Source organism: Oryx dammah, unplaced genomic scaffold (genome assembly GCF_014754425.2).
Source record: "Oryx dammah isolate SB20612 unplaced genomic scaffold, SCBI_Odam_1.1 HiC_scaffold_25, whole genome shotgun sequence".
In the NCBI taxonomy this organism is placed as follows: Eukaryota; Metazoa; Chordata; class Mammalia; order Artiodactyla; family Bovidae; genus Oryx; species Oryx dammah.
In genome coordinates this window covers 16,360,747-16,375,508 of record NW_024070209.1, presented here as the reverse complement: position 1 = coordinate 16,375,508, position 14,762 = coordinate 16,360,747, and the positions used below count along the sequence as shown (strand labels likewise).

The following is a 14,762-nucleotide window of genomic DNA, read 5'->3' as shown; positions in this document are numbered from 1 at the left end:
TTCTCATGATGTGAGTGGAATCTTAAACTCTAAGGCTAATATTTGGATGACAGACAGTAGCTTCTTAAATATCAGTCATTGTTGTTAGAATGACCAATAACTAAGCTTAAAGTTTGTAGAAATTTAAATCCTGCCACTTTCCTTCCTGAGAAGAAAAATGAAACACCTGATCGCGATTGTTCCCAATTTCTCACTTTATGCAGTTCGGGAAGATCTAATGGATACCCCATTAGACAATCCTGACATGGAAATATTTACAGATGGCAGCTCTTTTGTTCAGGATAGGAAGTGTAAAGCGGGTTATGCCCTGGTGATGGCTAAACAGGTTTTAGAAGCAAAATCTCTCCCCCAGGGAACCATTGCTCAGTTAGCGGAGCTTGTGGCTCTGACCCAAGCTCTAGAGTTAAGCAAAGGGCAGCGAGTAAATATCTACCCTGATTGTAAGTACGCTTATTTGACTTTATATGCTCATGCTGCAATATGGAAAGAAAGACATTTTAAAACGGCAACAGGAGAACCCATTAAGCATTTCAGAGAGATTGAGAGACTTTTAACTGCTATATATTGTCCTAAAGAAGTAGCTGTTATGCATTGCAGAAGGCACAGCGGGGATGGGAGTAAAGTAGCCTAAGGTAATCAGCTGGGTGACTGTCAAGCCAGAAAAGCGGCACTTTATGAAACTCCTTCACTACAGACGCCTTTGATCTGGACAGGTCCTGTGGAATTGGAAAAACCGCAATATACTGAGAAAGAATTAGAAGGATATGAGAAAAGAGAAGCCAAGACTCCTGAAAAAGGACTTCTAGTATCTACTGCCTCTACATGCTGGAAACAAATAGAGCCATCCCCAGAAGTTAGCCAACAATTTAATTATAATGATTGGAAACAATTGGGATTTTTGCCTCAGGAAATATGCAATGTAGTCATTCCAGCGTTTTCCAACCCCAGTTCAGGACCTCCCTTTGCCTGGCCAGGCACTGATTGGGACTGGATATCTCAGCCACGCTGGCTTGCTCCAAACGGGACCCATTGGATATGTGGCTCTTACCTATGGGCATGGCTCCCCTTGGCTAGATAGGGAGATGCACCCTAGGTCTGGCTTTTACTCACTGCTTCATACTTTCAGCACTTCCAGAAAAGCCTGCTAATTTACCACACCTTAAAACTCAGTGGGCAACGTTTGTATTTCACTGGTATGATTATTTGGCTGCAGTGTTTGTTCTGCCTTTGGGAACTACAGATGTTATGCTATGAGTGGATGCTTTGACTAATTTTACTCAACAGGCATTACAAGATTCTCAAAAAGCTATTTTGGCTCTTAATGCTGAACAAGTACAAATTAGAAAGGTGGTTTTACAAAACAGATTGACCTTAGATATTCTGACAGCTGCACAAGGAGGAAATTGTGCCATTATTCATACCCAGTGCTATACATACATACCTGTTATGAGAAATAATGTTACTCATTTTACTAAACACATGAACAAGGTGATTGAGGCTATGGATACTCCTGAAGCCTCAATTGCCACACTTTGGGAGAAGTTGACTAGTTCCCCATGGTGGAAAACTATCGTAATTACAATAATTCTGATTGTTCTATTTTTGCTGTTTGCTCCCTGCATCTGTAACTGTGTAGTTGGATTTGTTTCTAGTCGCATGAAGGCTTTTAAGTTACAAATGGTTGTCCAAGCTCCTACAAGTGCCACAGCTTCCTCAAACTATTACTTAGGGCCCCTGGGTCAGAGACCCTCAATGTGAGGGTTAGGAGAATATGTTACCTCAACAATTTAGGAATAATGCCCCTTACAGCTAAGAAGAAGTTATGCAACAAGAACAACACCCCTTTCCCTTGGCAACATAATTCTCCTAAAAGAAAAGGGGGGAATGAAAGAGTCAATTCTTAGGCAGGTTGATAAGAAGTCTGGGGGTCCCCAAGGAGAGAGGGGTCTGGAATTCTCAAGGAGGAGGAAAGGACAAGCTTTTTTTTTCCTCCTCTAAATTCCTTAGTCTTTAGCCACATAAAACATTTTCATCTTTAAGGCTCTTTAAACTGATGAATACACAACAAACAACTCAGTTTAAAATCTGTACTAAGGATTATATAGCAACAGTGTATCCTGCTTGAGGACAGTTTCTCCTTCCTGAAAACATTCTGGCTAATCCTACAACAGTCAGAAAACTAAGATCATGGCATCTGGTCCCATCATTTCATGGGAAATAGATGGGGAAACAGTGGAAACAGTGTCAGACTTTATTTTGGGGGGCTCCAAAATCACTGCAGATGTTGATTGCAGCCATGAAATTAAAAGATGCTTACTTCTTGGAAGGAAAGTTATGACCAACCTAGATAGCATATTACAAAGCAGAGACATTACTTTGCCAACAAAGGTCCGTCTAGTCAAGGCTATGGTTTTTCCAGTGGTCATGTATGGATGTGAGAGTTGGACCGTAAAGAAAGCTGAGGGCTAGAGAATTGATGCTTTTGAACTGTGGTGCTGGAGAAGACTCTTGAGAGTCCCTTGGACTGCAAGGAGATCCAACCAGTCCACCCTATAGGAGATCAGTCCTGGGTGTTCATTGGAGGGACTGATGCTGAAGCTGAAACTCCAGTACTTTGGCCACCAGATGCGAAGAGCTGACTCATTTGAAAAGACCCTGATGCTGGGAAAGATTAAGGGCAGGAGGAGAAGGGGATGGCAGAGGATGAGATAGTTGGATGGCATCACCAACACAATGAACATGGGTTTGGGTGGACTCTTAGAGTTCATGATGTACAGGGAGGCCTGGCGTGATGCAGTTCATGGGGTCACAAAGAGTCGAACATGACTGAAAGACTGAACTGAATAATTAAAAAGTATATAACTCCCTTGTTAACACTAGACAAGGGGGCACTCTTTCTGCTCTCTTCTGATGTCTATGCCAGACGGTTTCTCTATCTCTTTTTTACTTTAATAAACCGTTATTACACAAAAGCTCTGAGCAATCAAGCCTTGTCTCTGGCCCCAGATTGAATTCTTCTGCTACAGAGGCTAAGAATCCTGGCATCTTTCATTGTTCAACAACAACCTTTCATGCTGATCTGGTCACTGACCAGTAGTACCCTGTAGCATTCTAAAGAAAACAAAGCACTGTCCAGATAACCATAGGACAACCAAACATTACCTAGGTTCCCCACCCTTGGTTTAAAAGTTAGTTTGCTGGGTGAAAAGATTGACTGGTTAGAGAATATGAAGCTAACTGCAAAATTTACATGTGTCCAGTATCCTATTATAAAAACAAATTAGTGATCCTGAATTGGAAAAACTCACAAAGTCAAACTTACTTATTCGAATCTGTACCTCAGAGAAACGACTGACCAAAGAAATAAACTTAAAGAGGAAAAATCTACATTTTGTCCTACATTTCCTCAGCCTAGAAAAGTTTTGCATTTCTTAATTAAATAGAGTGTTTTCCAAGATGGGCCATGAGTAGAAGGACCTTCCTAATATCAGCTATGAATTACCAAGACATCCAAAAGAATAGATGGCCTGTAATTGGATGACAAAGGAAACTCAAAAATTCTGGGATTATTTACTATTATTTTGTCTGCCATAGGATCAGTTAGTCTATGCACATAGAAAGCATTTTCTAAATGCTTGTTGAACTGAAAAGGAAAGAGATTGTGAAGCTAATCAAACACAAAGAGATTTGCATTTTTTATTTATCAAAACTTTGGTTTCTGTCAAATATAAACTAAACATTATGCAATTGGAATTGTGACTCCCATGTAATCATCTGAGCTATAAATACCATGGATTGTATATTTTATGGATCCCTTTGTTTTAAAATTGTGGACCCTTGCATGCAAGTAAAATTCTCTTATCCCCCAACCCCAATCATGTATGAGTTAGTTTGTTTTAAGTAGGGGCAATATGTCAACTTCATATTGCATTTTAAAATACAATAAGAATATGCTACTTAACTCAATAATTGCTGGTTTTGAACATTTTTTCTCCTATATAGTCAAACTGATGTGAAAATGACAATAATCAGAACAGAAGAAGACAAAACTGGAAAGAGAAGAGGATTGGAGAGGATATATTCAATTTACAATTTTATTTTTAAAGAGAGTCTTTAAAACTGAAAATGTTTAAGGAAATATGTTTAATTTGATTAACAATTGCTTGCCCAAACTCTTTCCTTGATATTGCTGACTTGTTTCACTCTTTTCCTTATGTTTATTTCTTTCTAAATTTTCCTTTATGCATTAATACAATATAGTTCTCTCTTGACAACCATATTCAGTTGGTCCCAATTTCTAATGATGTCTCCCACATGGAGGCCTTCAATTGCAGGCTCTCTTGTACTAACCTAGTTTAGGCCCTCAGCACTTGCTGTCGTGTTTGTGTGTGTGTGTGTGTGTGTGTGTGTGTGTGTGTGTGTGTGTGTGTGTGTACTTAGCTCTTCCCCATTGATGATAGCCTGCCAGGTTCCTCTGTCCATGGGATTCTCCAGGCAAGAATACTGGAGTAGGTAGCCATTCCTTTCTCCAGGTGTGATCTTCCCCACCCAGGGATCAAACCCAGGTCTCCTGAATTGCAGGCAGATTCTCTACTGTCTGAACCACCAGGGGAGCTCCATATATAATATATTATATATGTTTCATTTCCACAACTGCTTCTTTAATATCAGGTACTTGACCATTATTTAATCAACTGTAGACCCAAATATGCTATAATCATAATAAGTGTTCAATAATTATTTGTTGAATTAGAGGTATAAGAAACTATAAAATCTACTAAACTAACCTAATGCTTGAGTGCACATTTAGATACAAGTATTAGACTTTCCAGGTGGTGCTAGCAGTAAAGAATCCACTTGTCAATTCAGGAGACTTTTAAGAGACATAGGTTCGATTCCTGGGTTGGGAAGATTCCCTGGCAGAGGGCATGGCAACCCACTCCAGTATTCTTTTCTGGAGAATCCCATGGACAGAGAAGCCTGGCAGGCTACAGTCCATAGGGTAGCACAAAGTCAGACTCAACTGAAGCAACTTAGCACACATGGATATAGATATTGTATATTAAATTTCTGGGTATATCAGAAACTTGATTGACTAAAGAAGACTCCGAAATATTTGCAATAGGCCAAGTTGTTATTTTACAGTAAGATTAAAAACATCATCTGGAAAATGAATAAAATGGAAATCTTGTCTTCATTGATCCAAATCATGATTCCCCAAGCAATCAAGAAATCATGTCATAAAAAATTATGCACTTTTGTTTCACTCAATTAATAACTAGAGCAAATATTAATCAGACTACTGCATATATTTCAAGAGCTAACTGAAACTGGTATAAGCAATTGGATAGGTATTTGTTTGTTTAATTTATTTAAGTGACGGTTACTCATAGCCATACCCCATGGGTTCTGGAATCAAAATCCTTAGATCCAAATGCCTGCTCTACCACTTAGTAGCTGTGTCATTTTGAACAAGCAATTTTTTTTTAATCTCACTAAATCTTACTTATTTGACATGAGAACCATGATAAGATCAAATATATAGTTGACCCTTGAACAATGCAGGGGTTAGGGATGAAAATCCAAGTATAACTTTACAGTCTCCTCCTTTACTCCCCCGCCTCTCCCCCCCAACCACCACACCACTGCAGTTCTACAACCAAAGATTCAACCAACCACGGATGGTGTAATACATATCCATTTTTAAAAATGGCATATAAGTGGACTTGTGTAGTTCAAACTCATGTTGTCCAAAGATCAACTGTAGTTTTGAGGATTAAAGGAACTATAAATGTAAACAACTTAGGGTGTATGGACCAAAGAAGGTTTTAGTAAATGATAATTTTTATTAAAACCTGTTTTTATTTATTTCAGTATTTGTTTTTCCTTTCCAACTTTACTTCTTCCTGGCTGTCATGTGACTTCTACTCAAATTGCCATTTTAAGAAATAAACTTCTAGACAACACATTGGCCTCCCTGGACAATACTTTCACCACAGCTGGGATTATTACTGTTTAGAGAATCAGACACATTAATACAAAATTATAATACCAAGCATGGTACTGTGAAGAAGAAAAAGCAGTAGGAATGGATTACTCTTGAGCACCGTAACAGTTAAGGGCAGTAGTAGTTGAAGAAGGAAAATTTTAAGGGAAAATTGTGATAGGATAAAGGTACTTTAGTCATGGAGGGAAAGCAGCAAATGGAGAGGGCTGGTGGGTGCGAAGGGGAAATCTTAAGAGAGGGGAATGAATTAAAGGCAAAGTGCAGGAAACAGCTGCTAGAGTAAAATTCTGGTAAATATGGGAATGAATGGAATCAGGAGAACAAATAAATGGATCAGTTCTAGAAAGAAGACAGACATATTCCCAGAAATGAGAGGAAAAGAGCTAATAAATGAAGATATGGAGAAAACATTAGTTGGAGAAAGAAGTTGAAGAACTAACTTGCCAGATAAAATATGAGACACCTAGTTAAATTTGAATTTCACATGAACATTGAATACTTTTTTAGTAAAAGTGTCTTCTAAATATCATGTAGGAGATACCCATACATTTGAAAATGATTGATTATTTATTTGAAGTTCAATTTTAATTAGGTTCTTTATTTTTCTTGCCTAACATGACAACTCTATAAAGGGGTACACTTTTTTATGACCAGTGAAACCAGCTATATGAAAATTTACCCAGATAAAGACTTTTGAAGACATGGATACATGAGAAATTGAATGTAACAGCCATGGCAAAGAAAGGCTTTGTGATCTATTCAGGATAGAATTTTTAAACAGTTGGGTGGGAAACACTGATTTTTTAAGTCAAACGTTGATCATGCCTGGTGTTAAGAAATTAATTCAAATACTGAAGGTTCTTTGCAATTTTATCTTCCAGTAGGTCAGCATCTAGCATTACTCTTCATTCTTATTCTCCACATTTAATTTCCCTCAGTTAAGAGATCAGAATCAGTTCCTTCAGCATCCCTGACACCTAAGAAAATATAATTCTTTTGGACATAACCCCAAGTCCAAGCAGCGTATTTAACTACTCTCCAGAGTATGCTGTGCTCTGATTCAAAGGCTTTCCAGTATTCTAAAGATCACTTTCTGCACTGTTTCTTAATGCATTATTTCATTCTGCCTGGAAATTTTCCTTTTCATCAGGTGGCCACTTTGAAACCTTTCTAACTACCTACTTGATTCTGCTGATTCTGATTAATTAACAGTTTCTAGTCTGACCAGTCTCAGGCATCTCTATAATCATAAATGTTCCCTCTTGCATCCTCATCCATTGCACCACATATTCTGAAAGCCCAGGTTTTAAAAAATCATATCTCCTCACATCTCCATCCCTAGGATCATCACTTCCGTGTCTGGCTCAAGGAATTAGTTTCTTCAATATTTACTGGCTACCCAGTCACCATATCTCAGGATGTCAAACCACCAGTCAGTAACAGCTTTGTCATATTTTAAAATTTCCATTTAACCTCAAAAGAGACATATTTAATAGATAAATTTCAGAAACTATAGATGTAGAATGAGGAGATATACTGAAACTCTCAAATCACATCATAGGATATCTCCTTACTGGGACTATTTGTCATGTAACACCCTAATTATAAATGAACTATCAGGATAGGCTACCCACTCCAGTATTCTTGGACTTTCCTGGTGGCTCACTTGGGAAAGAATCCGCCTGCAATGCAGGAGACCTGGGTTCAATCCCTGGGTTGGGAAGATCCCCTGGAGAAGGGAACGGCTACCCACACCAGTATCCTGGCCTGGAGAATTTCATGGACTGTATAGTCCATGCGGTTGCAAATAGTCAGACACAACTGAGCAACTTTCACTATCAAGGAAGGTAGCCCTTGAGAGGTTAAATTCTGAGAAGACTCTTAAGTCCAATTTGGTTTAAAATCACTTGATTCAACCTACCCAAGGGTTCATTTTTTCCCTGATATCTTCTGGTAACTTTGTATTAACATTAATGATACTCAATCCCATAACATATAATTGGACTATTCACAATGCATTAATCTTCTCTTTAGATTACTAGAGGCTTCCCTTGTGGCTCAGCTGGTAAAGAATCTGCCTGCAATGCGAGAGACCTGAGTTCAGTCCCTCGGTTGGGAAGATCCCCTGGAGAAGGGAATGGCTACCCACAACAGTATCCTGGCCTGGAGAATTTCATGGACTGTATATATTCTATGGGGTCACAAAGACTCAGACACGACTGAGCAACTTTCACTTTCACTTTGGATTAGTAGAAAGTGATGATTCATCTGAAAGAAAAATCAAACTTTTATTATATCAGGCTTTGAAAAAAAAATCATAAATTTTCAAGTCATTTGAATACGGTCCTCTTTATCTTTACACTTTTCATCTGAATGCCAAACTCAGAGACATGCAATTAAGGAATACCTATTTTAGAATGCATTTTATTTATTTTTTTTTAATTAATTAATTTATTTTTAATTTTTACTTTACAATTCTGTATTGGTTTTGGCATAGATTGACATGAATCCACCACAGGTGTACATGCGTTCCCAAACATGAGCCCCCCTCCCACCCCCCTCCCCACAACATCTCTCTGGGTCATCCCCGTGCGTCAGCCCCAAGCGTGTCATATCCTGCATCAGACATAGACTGCCAGTCTAGAATGCATTTTAAATCAAATGTCAATAATGCCAGGTGGCAAAATTTCATTTCCTCAAGCTTTTTGAGAGGAAATACAATAATTTGTAATTGTATAAAATACATCCAATTTAACATATCTAAAACATTGTCTATAACTTAAAATCAGAACCTTAGAAAATTTTGTGTGAAAAGTAACATGAAGTGCCACCAGGTTCTCATGTCCTGCATCCATATCCATCAAGAGTGGTGTTACTCCAGTTACACATAGGTGTCCTGCCATTTAAGTGACATTTTCTTGTGTGGAAGAAATACATTTTTAATTTCAAGTTATTTTTTTCCTGGGTGTGCAGGGTGGAATATGAAAGAGAATATGGTATCAGTTCATATTCATATATACTAGAATATAATATAGGTTATTTGTTTAATATGAAACTATAGTCATATTTAACTGAAATAAGCTATCACCAGTAGGCAGCTGCAAGAGCTCCAACATCATATAAGCACTTGTAAGAAAACTGGAAGGAGCATCATCAGAGATGAGGGACCTGGGTTTTACTCCCAGTTTACCATTATTTCATTATGCAGCCTTAAGCAAGTTCATCTATTTTTTTGGACCTCAATATTCTCAAATATAAAATAAGGACTTGGGTTAAATCCATGGATTTTAAACATGGTTTTAAACTCAAGAGAGCTAGTTTAAAACAAAATCTTACCAAGATATAAAAAAAAATATGATAAAAGAAAAACATTTTTGGTTGAATAGTGGGGATGAAAGGGGACAGCCCCAAATCACCCTCAAACTTTATTTTGATAATGCTTAACTCCCACTCCTGGGAAACGCCCACACACCTTTATTATTACATATATTTTTATTCCTATTTCAACTATAGCACTAAGTAAACTCTCAAATCATCCCTATTTTTAGCAGGTAGTATTATATTAGATGCAAATATACTACAATAAAGATAATATCTGATACTACACTGGGTTAATATAAACTTAATATTGGTTCAGGACTCAATGTTGGGGCCAAAATAAAACCCTGGATATGACCTATAAATATGAGAACTGATTACCATTTTAGTTAAGGAAAATTTTGAGTTGGTCAGATACAATAGGTAAAGAATACACAGCAAATGAAACTAAAGAGAAGGCAAAGCAGACTTTGTCAAGAAAAGACCACAAGGGAGCATCGTGAGTAAAAAGTAGGCTTATCCTTAACTTTTGTGGGGTCCATGAAACTATAAATTCAGGCCCACATATCACATGCCTAAATATTTAAGAGTTACTAAACAACAGGTTTGGGGGCTTCCAAGATGGCTCAGTGGTAATGAATCCACTTGCCAAGCAGGAGACACAGCATTCAATTCCTGGGTCTGGAAGATCCCCTGAAGAAGTAAATGGCAACCCACGCCAGTATTATTGCCTGAGAAATCCCATGGATAAAGGAGCCTGGTGCACTCCAGTTCATGGCGTCACAAAAAGTCAGTCAGGACTTAGCAACTAAACAACAAAAGCAATCAACAGTTTAAGTCAAAATTATGTAAATCGTTACTTTTTTCCCCACAGGTGAGAATTTTCTCAACAAATGCTAGAAACAGTAGTAATTTTTAATAACAACCATATCGGTGGTGGGAAGAAACTATGACCTTCTGCCTAGTCTCCCTAACCCTCATTACTATAAATGTGTCTACACATATTAAATCCCTTGATCCCCATATTAGAGGGGATCTGTTTTCCTGATCAAATCTGGATGAATATGCTATTTTGTATGGAAAATATTCTAGGATAATAGAATCTTAAGAATAGGAACTAGAATTGGTTCTTTTCTTGATTAAAGACAGTAATGACACTACAATGATTATACAAGATTGGAGAATTGAGAGGACTCAAAAGACTTTTCAGTGTACACTCACCTAAAGTATATGAAAAGAGAAATCATGTGGTAGAAGGAAAAAAAGTGAGCACAGGAAGCATAAGGGCTGAGAGATTTCCAGGCACAGTTTCCCAGGTTCCTGCTTCAGCAGCACAGGAGGAGCTTCATTTCTGGATTCTGAACCTCCACAATGATCTGGATATGAGTGAGTATTCTAATTAGCTTCAGGAGAGATCAGGCAAGAGTTTCCAGAGGGGTCTTATACAACCTATTCATTACCTAGACAAAGCCCAGCTATAGATCTGGCTAAACCTGGGGTAAGTTATCAATATGTATATCCCTGAAAACTATTTTTAAAAAGCTGATCCAAAAAAAAAAAGCTGATCCTCACCTGCATCAAGAGAATTTTGAGCTTTTAACAGCAAATAAAAGATCACTCATCTCACATGCTAGCAAAGTAACACTCAAAATTCTCCAAGCCAGACTTCAACAATACGTGAACCATGAACTTCCAGGTGTTCAAGTTGGATTTAGAAAAGGCAGAGGAACCACAGATCAAATTCCCAACATCTGCTGGATCATTGCAAAAGCAAGAAATTCCAGAAAAACATCTACTTCTGCTTTATTGACTATGCCAAAGCCTTTTACTGTGTGGATCACAATAAATTGTGGGAAATTCTGAAAGAGATGGGAATATCAGACCACCTGAGCTGCTTCTTGAGAAACCTGTATGCAGCTCAGGAAGCAAGAGTTAGAACTGGACATGGAACAACAGACTGGTTACAAATAGGAAAAGGAGTGTGTCAAGGCTGTATATTGTCACCCTGATTATTTAACTTATATGCAGGTACTCTGCATATGAGAAACACTGGGCTGGATGAAGCACAAGCTGGAATCAAGATTGCCGAGAGAAATATCAATAACCTCAGATATGCAGATGACACCAACCTTATGGCAGAAAGCAAAGAAGAACTAAAGAGTCTCTTGATGAAAGTGAAAGAGGAGAGTGAAAAAGTTGACTTAAAAATCAACATTCAGAAAACTAAGACTATGGCATCCAGTCTCATCACTTCATGACAAATAGATGGGGAAACAATGAAAACAGTGACAGACTTTATTTTCTTGGGCTCCAAAATCACTGCAGATGGTGACTGCAGCCATGAAATTAAAAGACGCTTGCTCTTTAGAAGAAAAGCTATGACCAACCTAGACAGCCTATTAAAAAGCAGAGACATTACTTTGCCAACAAAGGGCCATCTAGTCAAAGCTATGGTTTTTAAGTAGTCATGTATGGGTGTGACAGTTGGACTATAAAGAAAGCTGAGTGTCAAAGAATTGATGCTTTCAAGCTGTGGTACTGGAGAAGCCTCTTGAGAGTCCCTTGGATTGCAAGGAGATACAACCAGTCAATCCTAAAGGAAATCAGTCCTGAATATTCATTGGAAGGACGGATGCTAAAGCTGAAATTCCAATACTTTGGCCACCTCATGCGAAGGGTAAACTCATTGGAAAAGACCTTGAGGCTGGGGAAAGATTGAAGGGGGAAGGAGAAGGGGACGACAGAGGATGACATGGTTGGATGGCATTACCAACATGATGGACATGAGTTGAGTAGGTTCTGGGAGTTGGTGATGGACAGGGAAGCCTGTCATATGCTGCAGTCCACGGGGTTACAAAGAGTTGGACGTGATTGAGCAACTGAACTGAACTGACTGAAAGATCTCTAGTTAGCCTTCTTCCTCTTAATCTTGCCTAAGTATCAATATCAGATTTTCAGATTTCCCAGAGATAAGCAGAGGTATGTTCCAGTCCAGCTATAACATAACTGCATCTTACAAAGACCCTATTGGCACTGGTTAATAAGATACTGGTAGTCCAGGACAAGCAGTAGTAACACCAAAAGAAAAACTGCATTTCTGGAGGGACTGCAGAGATTCATGTCACTATCAGGACTTGAAAGATGTGGGCGAGGTTATACCTATCACATACCCATTCCACTCACCTATTTGGACTATGCAGAAGCCAGATGCATCTTAGAGAATTATAGTAGATTATAATAAATTAATCCAAAGACAGCTGCTCCTCCAGGAACTCAACACAACCTCTATTACTTGATGTGTAGCTACAGATCTGATTTTTTTTTCTCTCTCTCCCTCTATTCCTTTAATAAACGAATGGTGTACTGCTCCTTATTTTAGGAATATACTAACTTTACAGCTTACTGCTTTAATCTAGGCTATAAAGAGTTTGGTTATTTGGCCATTCTATAGATCATGACAGCAGTTCAACTCACTGAATGCTGATTGACCCGGTGAGCAGAAAGTAGATTCTTTATCATCAGAGCCACCAGGGAAACCCCAACAAATACTCTAGATCAGTATTATTCTAAATGTAGTCTCCAGTGGAGACGGGAAAATTTTATGCTGCTAATTTTCAATGAGTTAATTAGAGAAATTTAGACTAAGAATTTATGTTTTATAGCAAGCAATTTGATAGCACGATTTTATGCTTGTGCTGTGTTTAGCCACTCAGTCATGTCCAACTCTTTGGAACCCCATGGACTGTAGCCTTCCAGGCTCCTCTGTCCATGGGGATTATCCAGACAGAAATACTGCAGTAAGTTGCCATGCCCTCCTCTAGGGGATCTTCCCAACCCAGTGATCGAACCCAGGTCTCCCACATTGCAGGCAGATTATTTACCATCTGAGCCACCAAGGAAAACCATAATTTTATGCTTATTGAACCTAATATTTAAAATTAAACTTTTATTTTCTGTCTTTATCATCTTATTTTTAGTTATTCATTTTTACTCATTTTTACAAAAGTAGCAGTCTGAAATGGATTGCAAATTTAAAAAGAAAAAAAAACAAAACCCCATACCACAGATAGTTACAGAAGTATTGCCCCAAAACAGCAATCAAACTACCAGGAAACTGTCTTCATACAACTTGTGAACCTAGAATATTTTTTTCCATTTTAAAATAATAGTGAAAAACCAAACCAAACAAACAAAAAAGAAGAACATGTGGTAGAGAATGCTACATGGTCTGCAAAGCCTAAAACAATTACTATTTAGCTCTTTACAGAACATTTTTCTAGCCCCTACCACAGATACCTTGGTAAGACACACATATGACAAAGCATAAGAAATAAGCCCCTCAATAATTTAGGATTCTGTAACTTCAGTAAGGTTTCTGGAGTTTCAACGCATGTCAATATATCAGCTCTGAGGTGAAGGACAAGCTGGTACATCTGGCATCCACTACCACCAAGGCCTATTGGGCACCTGAGTTTTAAAGGCAAATGTATGTCAGATTTGGTCATGAACGTGGACACATTTACCAAGTAATTAGTAAGATTTCTAGTTCTTAGTTGAGCCCAATGAGCAGGCTCTGCCATGGTCCCACACTTCTGTGTAAGCCTTTCTGCCACTTGTGCCATATGAAGCAGCAGCTTCAGTGGAACGTGAAGCACTTGTGATAGGGATGGTATATGGGGCCTTTGGCAGGACCTTATTGATGAATTATTCTGCAGACCTGGGATACCAGAGTAAATTGTGCTCTTTTCAACAGAAAACCACTCTCCTGTACATGGGCCCTGAACAACTGATGGTAGCCACAGAGTTACTATGTAAACTGAACTACTCATTATAAGCTGAATGCTATATGAACCACCAACTCATAAAGACTGATGTGACAGCCATCCATCATCAAGTAGAAGTGGTATGCGCAAGACTGGGCTCCAAAAGAAAGGCTTATATGAGCTTCCACAAGCTAGTGATTTAGATTCTCGTGGTGCCTGTTCATGTTGCATTGCCCCTTCTCCTGTACCTCATCTCATGGCCTCATGAAGACTCCCCTGTGCAAGAGGGAGGGGCGTATGTATACTTACAGCTGATTGATGTCATCGTATGGCAGAAGCCAGCACAACATTGTAAAGCAATTATCTTCCAATTGAAATACATTTTAAAATAAAATAAAAATAAATATAATTTTAAAATAGACTCCCCATGATCACTTCATTGAGAAGGGAAACTAGTTGGGCATGACTTACAATTGGTTCCAGAAGATAATCTAAAACTATTCAAAAGTAAATGAAGTAGTAGTACTGAAGGAAAGCTATTTAAGAGACAGCCTCCTTGAGGTAGACTTTTGAGCAATTATAGTCTTAAATTAGGTATGCCTCAAAGATAAGATTACCTGGAAAATAAAAGTATAAGTCTACACTTATCTATATGTAGTCACTTACAATTTAGC

General features: G+C 38.3%; 1 pseudogene; it reads left to right on the top strand.

Annotated features, from left to right (window-relative positions):
• The first annotated feature begins 244 nt into the window (after positions 1–244).
• On the top strand, positions 245–1,765 carry LOC120851851 (annotated as a pseudogene).
• The last annotated feature ends 12,997 nt before the right edge of the window (positions 1,766–14,762 follow it).